The sequence below is a fragment of the Dipteris shenzhenensis genome, chromosome 7 (assembly GCF_047967505.1).
Source record: "Dipteris shenzhenensis isolate YYH24624 ecotype China chromosome 7, Dip_SZ_1.0, whole genome shotgun sequence".
In the NCBI taxonomy this organism is placed as follows: Eukaryota; Viridiplantae; Streptophyta; class Polypodiopsida; order Gleicheniales; family Dipteridaceae; genus Dipteris; species Dipteris shenzhenensis.
In genome coordinates, this window is record NC_141602.1 from 23,653,109 (window position 1) to 23,666,793 (window position 13,685).

General features: G+C 43.4%; 1 pseudogene; it reads right to left on the reverse strand.

The window, feature by feature from the left end:
- Positions 1-10,139: 10,139 nt before the first annotated feature.
- LOC147900123 (uncharacterized) lies at positions 10,140-13,454 on the reverse strand (annotated as a pseudogene).
- Positions 13,455-13,685: the final 231 nt, after the last annotated feature.

The following is a 13,685-nucleotide window of genomic DNA, read 5'->3' on the forward strand; positions in this document are numbered from 1 at the left end:
TCTCTCTACATATGCCTTGATCATTTTTGGGCTTCTAATGAGATTCTCAGGCTCCCCTTGCATACCAAGCTGTCTCAGTATCTTGACTTTCCACTCCTTCTCCTTGGCCACTCTGACTGCATCCTCAAAACTATCAATATTCTTCAGCTCCACCTTCAAATGGAGTGAAGGCTCCAGACCAGCCACAAACCGGTCTCTCTTTATCATATGCAGGGGTACTAATGGAATCAAAGCCTCACACCATAGACTCCATAGTCTACCAAACTCTATGAGATACTGATCCACATCCTGACTATCCTTTTGCTGAATTTTGCACAACTCCCTCCATACTTCATTAGGGCTCTTGCATTGTGCAAACCGTGCAAGAAAACCTACTCTCACCACTTTATACTCCGAATTTTGCTGAGGATGAGTAGTCCTGAAGGAAACAACTTGAGTCTGCAACCATGCTTTTGCATCTCCCTGCAAATAATAATTCAAGATCTGAAACAAAATCTCAAGGGTTGCCCTTTCTTTCATAAATGCTGTAAATTCCATCTTTTCCAAGAATCTCACTGCATTCTCATATGGCATCCCCCAAAATTCTGGAAAGTCCTCTACCATCTCTCTTAGATCTTCAACACTACAACTGACTGCACAACTTCACACTTGTAAACTGAAGTGCACAGTCCTCCGTGGAGGCACCAAAACGTGGATGGACAAAAGTAGTAGAGCCTTATCTGCCTTCACAACCACCCTTATCCACGTTTAAAACAACCCGAACAACACAATCACAAGGCAAAAGGCATTCATTCAACATCAATGTCTCTACTCATCCAATTCATACACTGGCTCCATTTTCCTAGAAGCCAGACAACCTAAAAAAAACCCACTGGACCACACAACATCAACACAAGCTCTCCTACTGACTGAGATCAAACTCAGAAAATACATAGAAGACCCATGAAACATAAATCCAAGAAAAGGACAACTTTAGAACTGTATAACTGCCATGAACACACTTTGTGACAGCTCAAGGTATAGACAACCATGCATGCTATGAACTCATATTCCACCGAAGAGCTTCTCTTAGTGTATGCATGCCATTCCAAGACCATCCCTCCCTTATTATCATCAAGAAACAGTCCTGGTTATCAGCTCATCTCATACATATGATGATAAGGAAGTTCTTCACATTAGCCCACAGGCTAGCTACTATCAACCATCATCATGATCATGAATTCATAGGGAACCAGCCCATAACTGCAAATAAGCGCACCATGCTTCTAGCAACACGATCGTCAACCATCAACTTCAGGATCAACAACAATTAAAGTCCTCTTTCTATTCAGTAACCATCGTTCATTCGATGAAGAAAGCATCGATTCTTTTTGGATCACCTCTCTCTCTTTGTGCATCCAGCTATTTGACATCTATCCAGCCCGTACTCTTGCTTCACCACCCCCGTTGCTCAACCTTCACGTGATGATACCCAGCATCCTTTCCCCAACTCTTTCGGCTTTCTTCCCAAGCTCTATGACCTCGACATTCTCGAGCAAGCTCACACCCCGCCTATCATCCCCTTCAATAGCTTCCTGCTCTTGGAACATGTGTGTCACCCTTCTGCCACCGTTGCCCTATCTAGCAGAATCTCAGGTCCTTTGAACTTTGTCCAAGGCTTTTTCTCCTCATGGCGCATTCTCAACACACAGCCCATCCTCAAAATATAACAGGACCTCCATAGTGCCACCTTCTTTATCGTGTTCATCCTCACCGAGCTCCCCCTAGTCCCCCCGTTTCTGCGACTCCCCAGCTCCACGTGAAGTCCACCTTTCTTGCAAGCCCACACCTACTAGTGAGCGCCGTGCCCTTCAGAAGCTCCTCACTATGACGATGACTCCCCCTCTGATCACAGTTCTCCTCCTCACAGCTTCCTTTAGTGGCGATGCCTCTCCAGCTCTCCAGGCTCTATCCAAAGGAGCCCCTCTGCAGCAGCGCGATCCCCTCCCAGAAGCTCTCCGCCCCTGATCCAACCATGAGCTCCCCCTACTCTCTACCCATCAGCCTCTCTTCCTGCACTCTCCAGTCGCTCTTTTTCTGTGTTGATCCTCCGTGTGCCCACGTACCCCCTTCCAAAATCCTCTTGCAAGTTGTCACCTCCTTCTTCCTGCCAGCTCGTCGATGAGGAGCTTCCCTTCTTTTTACGTAGCATGTTGCATGCATACTCCTCTCCAAGATAGCCATGTCACCTTTCATTAGCCACCTTACCTTTGCCTTTTTACCACTTTCTCAATCCTTCCTTCAAACTATACCAAGGCAATTAGTGCCTATACTCCAACCTTAGGCACCACCAACACATGCCCTTCAAGCAAATTTTATTACTTGATTGCCACATATAACTGCGGATCCATGAAGCTCACAATCCCTGATATAATTGCTCATATGACTTACAAATCAGGAGCAATCATGGTAAGACAAACATAGCTCCGGACAACAATCAAAGACATCCTCCCACACCAAATGCTGTGGAGTGCCTGAAGTACCCACATTGCTTTTCATCATCTCCCATAAGTCCTTGTAGAAGCATCTTCCATCTCAAGAACATAGATACATCAATGTGGAGTCCGTCATGAGGGTGTCCAGAGCTCATTTCCACTACCAACTAGCTATGTACATAGCTATGCACGTACCCACCAACATGCAACAAGTAAAAAACATTTTTTCTTTTTTATCCACACAACGGCTTCGATGGATTCCACCCTAGCCTTCTCAATGCTCGATATGGAGATCTCTTTTTGAGATATCCACCTATTTCACATGTCCATGTAAGATATTTTCATAATCAGTCTATAGATTAATCAATTTAAATTGAAGAAAATGCAATCAATGTGATTTGATAGTAAGCATAGCTCACAATACCATAGGTCTTGAATATAGCATTTCTAACATCTTCTTGTAAGCACCCTTTTATTGTAATTGGGAGGATGAACTATCAAAGCAACAAAGAAGTCATGTCAACAATATAACATAATCATAATTATGCTAACTCATCACGATTATCTGTACACTAATTCTACTTAGAATACCTGTAAGACCTTGTGCCAATCATGGGACTTGAGCCCACTAAGCTTATTGTCCTTTCAAAATGCTCCTTTCAAGCAATGCATGTACCCTGTTAGTGTTTGAAAAGAGGCAATGTCTGCCTTGATTGCTGCCTCCTCCCTCGTAGAGAGGATCCACGTTGCTTTCGGGAGGATAACTTTTCCTGAAGCATGCACTCGGGGCCACAAACGAGACATATTATTCATAGCACACAAGTCTTCTCGCACTCCTCTCGAGTCTTTGGAACCGACCAAGTGTGCCCAAATAGTAGCCCCCACATTCTTGAAGATATGCATGGGATCCAAGAGATGATTGATTTGTAACTGACCCCAATAAGGAAGATCGTGAAAGATTGATAGCCTCTTCATACCAGGAGGAGGTTCCTCTCCATTCATCCTTCAAGCTTGAATCCAATCACTTGCCTTCAAATATGATGGTGGTGGATCAAGCTGACCTCCACGTGAAGATGGTCAAGTGGAAGGTATCGAGCATGACCTTCATAAACATTTTTCCTCATATGTTTGGAGTAGCGTGCAAGCGATTTCAAACCCGGTCCACAAACAAGACAAGCATGGTACCCACTTGTAACAAGTCTTGCACGCATGCGTGAATGTGTTAGTATAAGACATGCGTGCGAAAGAGAGTCATAAAAGCATAATCCCTCATTATACATGTAGAGACACAACCACGTACCTGCGCACTCTTCATATCTTGGGTAGTCATGCATGGTCCACATCAAGATACCATTGACCAAAATATCATTGGTATGTCTAGGAGCTCTAGAAATATCAAAGACCTACACTCCTCTCCATAATATTTGTAACTACTCTATCAAAGGTGCCATGTACATGACCATATTTTTTGCCTTGTACTTTCCTGGCACAAGTAGTGCAAGCATGAGGTGTCCCTTTTTTATTGTTAGCCATGGTGGGATATTGTAATTCACCATGACAATGGGCCATGTCGACCCTCGTCAGCCTCCTCATCCTGTTTTTAGATTTTGTGTAAATATAAGGTCTTGTATTTCCTGGTATCCAATAAGATTGCAAACTTAAATAGCTTTGACTTACCGATAGTCGATCAACACGTGCAACACCAACGATGGGTATTGGTTCGGCTCCTCCCCATACATCCGTAAGTGGCGCATGATAATACGACGTTGATGTCGTACTTCTCACTTGCAATGAGTGCAATGATAGTATAACGTCTCCGTAAGCCACTTTGTGCTCCCGGGCATTGGCGATCATCAGACAAGCTTCCACTCGTCCCTTCCATCTACACTTATAAAATCACAACATAAGTTGCAAGAAAATATATTAACAGTTATAAAATAGCATTTGTGACCTTCCGTTCAACTTAGAACAAAAAGTCTCTTAAAGCATCGCTATATAGTGACATTTTTCTCTGTTCCGTCGCTATATAGCGATGCTTTTAATTAAAAACATTGCTATATAGCGACGGAAAAGCGTCGCTATATAGCAACGCTGTGGGTTGAAACCGAAACCTGACGCTATGGATGGCGCTTTCTTTAGCACTCTCTAATCTTTCAAGTAAGCAAGGCAATCTCTCCTCCCACCTATTTATGATGACCTCCCACCAATTTCTGACAACCTCCCACTCTATTCTCCACTCCTCACCCTTCTCCTAGCTTTTGTGCTCCCTCTCCACCCTTCTCCCTCTTTGGATTCTTAAAAGAAGTTTTTCAAGAGGTGAGCCTGTTTCAACAATGTAGGTTATTTGTTTGTTAGCTTTCGTTTTGTGAGTGCTTCTCCTTATATTGCTAAACATGTAAACTAGTTTTCATGCTTGTTTTCAAAGGATTGAAACAAAAAACGAGATTTCAAGAAAGAAAGAAGACTCACCTCCTCTAGTCTTTTTTGTATTTCTCTTCCTTCTCTTTCTCCTTGTCTCCTCAATCTCCTCCTTTCAAGAAGTTACTTTTGTAATCTCCTCCTTCCTCTAACATCTTATTTGAAAAATGGTATGTTTCCTCTCTTTTGTAGGGCCAGTCCACAACACTGAGCGGGACGTACTATTTTAGGTAAGTGCTTCCTCTTTTTTCCATTTGTTATTTTTGTTATTTGCATTAGCCTGCAGCTAGTGCCTTAAGCTGTAGTGATGGGCGTAGGAACCCTTTCTTCCCCTCTGTTTCCTCTTCTTTCCGTGTTCTCTCCTCTTCTTTCTCTCCTTTCCTTCTTCTCTCCTTCAATCTTTCAATCTCTTTCCTCCTCTTTTCCCCTCTTTTCTTTCCCTCTTCTTCTCTTTTTCTTTCCCTCTTTTTCCCTCTTTCCTTTCCCTCTTCTTCTTTCTTTCCCCCTTCTCTTATGCTCATGCATAAGCATAAGGATGAGCATATGCTCAAGATATGCTCATGCTTATGCTTATGCATGAGCATAAGAGAAGTAGACATATGCTCATGAATAAGCATGAGCATATGTCTCTTTTTCCTTTTTACTTTCCCTCTTCTTCTCTCTTTCTTTCCCTCTTTCCTCTTTTCCAATCTCTCTTTCCTTTCCCTCTTCTTCTCTCTTCTCCTCTTTTCCCCTCTTTCCTTTCCCTCTTCTTCTCTCTTTCCCTCTTTCCTTTCCCTCTTCTTCTCTCTTTCTTTCCCTCTTTTTCTCTCTTTCCTTTCCCTCTTTGTCTCTCTTTCCCCCTTCTCTTATGCTCATGCATCAGCATAAGCATGAGCATATACTCATGCTTATGCTTATGCATGAGCATAAGAGAAATGAGCATAAGCATAAGCATGAGCATATGCTTATGCATGAGCATAAGAGAAGTAGACACATGCTCATGCATAAGCATGAGCATATGTCTCTTTTTCCTCTTTACTTTCCCTCTTCTTCTCTCTTTCTTTCCCTCTTTCCGCTTTTCCAATCTCTCTTTCCTTTCCCTCTTCTTCTCTCTTCTCCTCTTTTCCCCTCTTTCCTTTCCCTCTTCTTCTCTCTTTCCCTCTTTCCTTTCCCTCTTCTTCTCTCTTTCTTTCCCTCTTTTTCCCTCTTCTTCTCTCTTTCCCCCTTCTCTTATGCTCATGCATAAGCATAAGCATGAGCCTCTTTCCTTTCCCTCTTCTTCTCTCCTTCCCTCTTTCCTTTCCCTCTTCTTCTCTCTTTCTTTCCCTCTTTTTCCCTCTTCTTCTCTCTTTCCCCCTTCTCTTATGCTCATGCATAAGCATAAGCATGAGCACATGCTCATGGTTATGCTTATGCATGAGCATAAGAGAAGTAGACATATGCTCATGCATAAGCATGAGCATATTTCTCTTTTTCCCTCTTTACTTTCCCTCTTCTTCTCTCTTTGTTTCCCTCTTTCTCATTTTGTAATCTCTCTTTCCTTTCCCTCTTCTTCTCTCTTTTCCTCTTTTTCCCTCTTTCCTTTCCCTCTTCTTCTCTCTTTCTTTCCCTCTTTTTTCCTCTTTCCTTTCCCTCTTCTTCTCTCTTTCCCCCTTCTCTTATGCTCATGCATAAGCATAAGCATGAGCATATGCTTGTGCTTATGCTTATGCATGAGCATAAGAGAAGTAGACATATGCTCATGCATAAGCATGAGCATATGTCTCTTTTTCCTCTTAACTTTCCCTCTTCTTCTCGCTTTCTTTCCCTCTTTCCTCTTTTCCAATCTCTCTTTCCTTTCCCTCTTCTTCTCTCTTCTCCTCTTTTCCCCCTCTTTTCCCTCTTTCATGCTCATGTTCTTATGCTCATGCATAAGCATAAGCATGAGCATATGTCTTCTTCTCTTATGCTCATGCTTATGCTTATGCATGAGAGAAGTCTTATGCATAAGCATAAGCATGAGCATAAGAGAAGAAGACATATGCTCGTGCTTATGCTTATGCATGGGCATAAGAGAAGTAGACATATGCTCATGCATAAGCATGAGCATATGTCTCATTTTTCCTCTTTCCTTTCCCTCTTCTTCTCTCTTTTTTCCCTCTTTCTCCTTTCCCTCTTCTTCTCTCTTCTCCTCTTTTCCCCCCTCTTTTCCCTCTTTCTTGCTCATGTTCTTATGCTCATACATAAGCATAAGCATGAGCATATGTGTAAGAGAAGCAGACATATGCTCCTCTTTTCCCTCCTCTTCTCCTCTAATCCCTCCTCTTTTCCTCTTCTTCCTCTTTTCTTCTTCCTCTTCTTTCTCTCTTTTTCCTCTTCTCTCCCTCTTCTTCCTCTTCTTTTCCTCTTTCCTTTCCCTCTTCTTCTCTCTTTCTTTCCCTCTTTTTCCCTCTTTCCTTTCCCTCTTCTTCTCTCTTTCTTTCCCTCTTTCCCCTTTTCCAATCTCTCTTTCCTTTCCCCCTTCTCTTATGCTCATGCATAAGCATAAGCCTGAGCATATGTCTCTATCTCTTATGCTTATGCTTATCATGCATATGTCTCCTCTTTTCCTTTCCCTCTTGTTCCTCTTTTCCTTTGCCTATGCCTATGCTTATGTTTGTTTTTTATTTTTTGTTTTCGTGTTTGTGTCTATGTTAGACATGGGATCACGTCGCACATCCGACGAGTATGGACAGCCTCACAGGAGGAGAGCTCACGATCTATATGCTCTAGAGGACTTTGATTCCTCTCAGGCGACTACCCCAAGGACTACGACTCCTCTCGGACCTAGCACTATCCGACTCCTCTCGGACGTAGCACTACGACTACCCCTCAGGGAACTCCTTTGCTAGCTGCGCATGGCTTTGTCGAGAGTCTCGATGAGTTTGTAGCATAGTTGAGTGATGAGGAGGCAGCGAGATTCTTCTCTCTGCTATCTCAGAGGACCTTAGCAATTCCCTCCCCTACACCGACGGCTGGATGTACTGCCCAGTCATCCCCTCATGCCCCTTCGACTGAGGGGTCATCACCTGCACGTGCCTCTCGTAAGGGAAGGAAGAGTAGTAAGGGTAGCTTATGTTGTGCTGACTTGGGAGATGTAGACGAGTTAGCACACTCACATTCCTACAGGTCTCCACTTGGTCTGGAGACACAGTATCAATAAGGTCCCTTGCCCTCTCCTACTTCCACTGCTACTCCTCGCTCCGGAAGTGCTCGCATAGCTTCCACTCCTTCTGACTCTGCTACCATCAGTCCTCCTTACTCATCAAGGGATCTCTCCTATCAAATCACGGATGCTGGAGAGATAATAGAAGATAGAAAGTGCAAAGCAGTGATGGCCACCATGAGGCGGTTGATGACCCATCACTTCAAGAGTGGCATTACTACCGATTGGTGGTATTAAGATGACCAAAAGAAGCAGGCGGTCATCAATAAATTAAAACAAAAATACCCTAACCGGCCAAATTGGGAGTTTAATGAGGATTATATGCAAGAATGCATGGGTTTGGTCTTGAATCATCGTAGATCAACCTTGCATACTTCCATCACAAAGGGGTTGGCTAAACCCAACTGGGTAGACAAAGCTGATTGGAAGTTCTTCAAGGTACGTGATCCAAGTTGTACCATAAAGTAAACATATTTTTGAAGATAGAGATGTGGATGTGGAGATGGCACTACCAATGCCGGATCTAATTAATCCAAATGGTTCTAGCAAAGAAGATGAAGTTCACAATATGATCCAAGAAGAAGATGCACATAATGACATCATATAAGATGAAGATGAAGATCACGATATTGAGGAAGAAGGTGATGATTAAGAATCACCCGACATTATTGAAGAAGGGGAATTACAAGATCAAGTCTTAGGTGAACGTACGATGCCATAGTATGATGATGATATAGAAGATCAACTGGGTATAGAGTTGGAGATAGACTTGTTTGGCGTGCAGGAGTTGGCTTAGGATGAAGCTGTTGATGTAAATTCTCTTGATTGATTTTTTTCATCTCAAACTTGTACATGAATATATGAGCTTTTTGATCTCAAACTTGATGTACATGCTTTTGGATTTTTATTCTTTCAAAGGATCAAACATGTAAATAAAAAAAATTTCTCATGGAAAAACACTCTCTGTAGGTCAGTATAAGAAACCTTCACAGAGTCACTATATACCGACCATTAACACTTCTGTCATTATTCGCTATATACTGACCATTAACACTTCTGTCATTAGTTGGTATATACCAACCATTAACACTTCTATCATTATTTGGTATATACCAACCTTATAAATTTCAGTGTACGTACTAAAGATTAGTGCACTGCACATGCTAAACATTGGTGCTTAATCATCGAAACAAGGCCTGTGTATAATAGTGAGACCTAGTCTTCCCTCAGTCTTCCTGCCCCTAGAATTTTGTGGGGTTGATGCAAGGACTTAGAACTCGATTTTGAATTCAAGTACTTATGGAAAATTTGATCTATAGTAGAGGTGCACAAGATGGTGTACCCTCAGGGGGTTCACCTCCAAAAATTTTAGTGTACCATGTGCATTCAAAAGGAGGGGTATTTTAATTGCACTTCTAGACATAATTTAACAATAATAGGAGGGGGGTTTTAGTTCAACTTTTTAAAAAATTTTGTTAGTTTGTAAGTAAAGAGGGATGGTTTTATTGGGAAAGTTTTTTTAGTTGAGGGGTTCTTTTAACACCCCTTGAATGCACGGGATACCTAGGATTTCTTTAGTGGTGCACCCCCTGAGGGTGTACCAAATTTGAAGTGTTAAGGACCACACCCAGAATTGGTCTAGGCATTTGAGGCCAAGTTCCATGTTAGATTGGGATAGCTTCGAAAACCAATTCATTACCAAGATCGAGACCAATGTATCAATCTAAACTTCTTCTCTAAGTGGTCCTCACGCAAGAAAAGAATGAAAATTTTCCAAAGTCAAACAAAACTTTATAACACAAGTAAGACCATTACTTATGACAACTGATATAGAAATCACACAAGATAGTGCAATATAACTAGCACAAAACTTGACTAGATTATGATCTATTTATAGATCTAAAACATCCAAAAGTTCAAAAGTGCATGCATTAGAAACTACAAAAATTTTGTAGGTTAGAGGTTTAAGAATTAGCAACAATTAAAATTTTATTTTTTAGAGTTAGAGGTTTAAAAAATAGCAATAATTAAAATTCCAAAGTTTAAATATATGTAAGAATTTTATAGATCCTTCTCCAATCCTAGATTCTTGCAGTTTCAAAAATTCTTCCAATCCCGATCTTGCGGGGCTTTGGAAGAGTAGATCTGAATGCAAGAGCTTTACCTGGTGCTAGATAGCCGATGGAACCTTTGAAGGTGGAAGATAGCTGGAGAGAGGTTCCACCACTGGAAAGATCGGTGAATAGCCTCGCAGTGCCAAAGTCTGTGAGGCGTGCTTCAAAGTCGGAATCAAAGAGGATGTTGCTGGGCTTCAAGTCACCGTGCACCACAGGCAGACCGTAGTCATAGTGCAGATAAACCAAGACCTGAGCAATAGCAATTGCTGCCTTCAAACGTGTTTTCCAGCTCAATCGGCAGGGCAGACCGTAGTCATAGTGCAGATAAACCAAGACCTGAGCAATAGCAATTGCTGCCTTCAAACGTGTTTCCCAGCTCAATCGGCAGGTTCCAGCTTCATACAAGTGTCGCTCCAAACTCCCATTGCTCACAAATTCCAATACCAAGGCCTTCACCTCCAAAGTAGAGACGTAACCCAAGATTTTGACCAGATTTCTGTGCCGTAGTCTTCCAAGTATCCGCAGATCCCTTACGAATATATCGTAAGATCGTGCGTCTTTGAGTTTTTTCACAGCAATGACCCTGTTATCTGGCAACACGCCCTTGTAAACAACGCTGAATCCACCCGCACCAAGGATATTTTTTTGATCGTAGGCTTCTGTGGCTGTCCACATATCTTGAGCTGTAAACCTTTCTTGCCTTCGGCGCAAGGTTGGACATAGCACATTAGAGGATCTTGAACTGTGACGATGGATGAAGTACCAAAGTAATCCCCCCAACAATAGCAACGCTGAAGCAGTAGCTGTAACAATGATAACGAGCTTGTGGTGGCCTGCAATGGCTACCTCGCAGACTTTATGAAGGATCGGCCCACAAAGGCCCGGGTTGCCCAAAAATGATGTAGCATTGAGATGCATAAACAGGCCAACATTTGGAATTTCACCTGTGAAGGCATTCAATGAGACATTGAGATATGTGAGGGCAGGCATGCGTCCAAGGAAAGAAGGCAAGCTGCCCGTGAGGTTGTTCAAGGATACGTCAAGCTGTGCGAGGGAATTTAAAGCAGCGAGTTGTGGCGGTAGAGATCCAGATAGCATATTTCCAGAAAGATTCAACAGCTTTAGACTCTTGAGACTGCCGATGGCCCGTGGTATTTCTCCTGTCAAAGTATTGCTGGAAAGGTCGAGGAAAGAGAGCTCCAGGCAACCGCCCATGCTTGCTGGGATTGTACCGGATAACAAGTTGTGAGACAAATCGATAGCTCCCACCAAGAACAATCCGCCTAATCCTGAAGGTATGGATCCGGATAAAGCATTCCGAGATAAGTTGAGCGCCAATCCCAAAGAGCCTAATACTGAGAAGTTTGAGGGGATACTTCCTGTGAAGGAGTTGGAAGAGAGATCCAAATCTATGAGTCTGAAGCACAAGCTCAGAGTTTCGGGAATGAGACCCGTGAGCATATTGTGTTGCAGATATAAGTTTCTTAATTCTTGAAGCTGGCCGATGGGATCGGGAACGGCTGCACTCAACCTGTTGTAAGAAAAGTTGAGGAAGAATAGCTGACTGCAATTGGAGATCTTCGGCGGTATAGTCCCCGAGAGGTTATTCTCCTCCAAAAGTATGCGTCGAAGAGATCCTAGTTTGCCGAGCTCGGAGGGAATTGCACCACTTAGCTCATTTGAATCAAGGGCGAGATCAGCGAGGGAGGTGCAGTTGCCAAGGCTGGAGGGAATGCCACCCGTGAGGTTGTTACCACTCAAATAGCAGGCTGCAAGGAGATGGAGCATCCCGAATTCCCAGGGTATCGATCCCATCACCTCGTTTGAAGAAAAGTCTAGCGTTGTGAGAGCGCTGCAATTCCCAAGGCTCGGGGGGATGAGGCCCGTGAGCTGGTTTCTCCAGAGAAACAGAGTCTGAAGGTTGGTGAGCATTCCAAACTCCGATGGGATTACCCCCGTTAGTTGGTTGCTATCAAGGTCAAGAATTGTGAGGGTGGTGCAGTTGCCTAAGCTGGAGGGGATGAGGCCCGTGAGCTGGTTTTCCCAAAGAAGCAGAGTCTGAAGGTTGGTGAGCATTCCAAACTCCGATGGGATTACCCCGGATAGTTGGTTGCTACCAAGCTCAAGAATTGTGAGGGTGGTGCAGTTGCCTAAGCTAGAGGGGATGAGGCCCGTGAGCTGGTTTCCCCAAAGAAGCAGAGTCTGAAGGTTGGTGAGCATTCCAAACTCCGATGGGATTACCCCGGTTAGTTGGTTGCTACTAAGCGCAAGATTTGTGAGGGTGGTGCAGTTGCCTAAGCTAGAGGGGATGAGGCCCGTGAGCTAGTTTCCCGAAAGAAGCAGAGTTTGAAGGTTGGTGAGCATTCCAAACTCCGATGGGATTACCCCGGTTAGTTGGTTGCTACTAAGCGCAAGATTTGTGAGGGTGGTGCAGTTGCCTAAGCTGGAGGGGATGAGGCCCGTGAGCTAATTTCCCCAAAGATATAGAGTCTGAAGGTTGGTGAGCATTCCAAACTCCGATGGGATCACCCCGGTTAGTTGGTTGCTACTAAGGTCAAGAATTGTGAGGGTGGTGCAGTTGCCTAAGCTGGAGGGGATGAGGCCCGTGAGCTGATTTCCCCAAAGATACAGAGCCTGAAAGTTGGTGAGCATTCCAAACTCCGATGGGATTACCCCAGTTAGTTGGTTGCTAGCAAGGTCGAGAGCAACGAGGTTCGTGCAGTTGGATAAGCTTTTGGGAATGGAACCGGTAAGGTTGTTATGAGCTATGGCCAAAATCCGAAGATTCACAAGTATCCCAAATTCAGATGGGATGTGACCGGTGAAGTTGTTTGTATGGATTCGGACATCCATGAGGGCGGTGCAGTTGCCAAGAGTGGTGGGAATGCCACCCACAAGATGATTGTTGCGGAGATACAAAATGTGGAGATTTTGTAAGAATCCAAATTCATGAGGAACAGATCCAGAAAGACGATTTTGAGACAAATCCAAAGAGGAGAGATGTGAGAGTCCACCTAAAGCTGGTGTGATCCAACCTTCCAAATTGCTAGATGTCAAGTTTAGCTCACTCACCTGGGCTACTTGCATAGAACTGTAGTGTGGCTTAGCAACCACACACTTGACTCCCTTCCAATTGCAAAACACAGATTTGTTGCCAACATTCCAACCTCCTAACACCCCCAAAGGATCATGGGTGATGCCCCTCTTGAATGCCAGCAAAAGCTCCACATCTTCATCATTTCCCGTACTTGCTAAGCTGCACCCCGCAAATTTTGCCATGAGGATGCTCAATATGATGGCAATTTTGAGAAGGTGAAGCCAAACCATTTTGATGTGTTGTCCACAAGAATTCTCACAAGGATTGTTTCCACACCAAAGCTGGAGTGAATCCAACAAGACAAACAAGATATGAATATCTCCTAATGTGCCACAATCCTTATATCTCTCAATATGCCTTAGGGAGCACACCATCTACTCATATATATAAGTGTTCACAATAGAAAATAATTT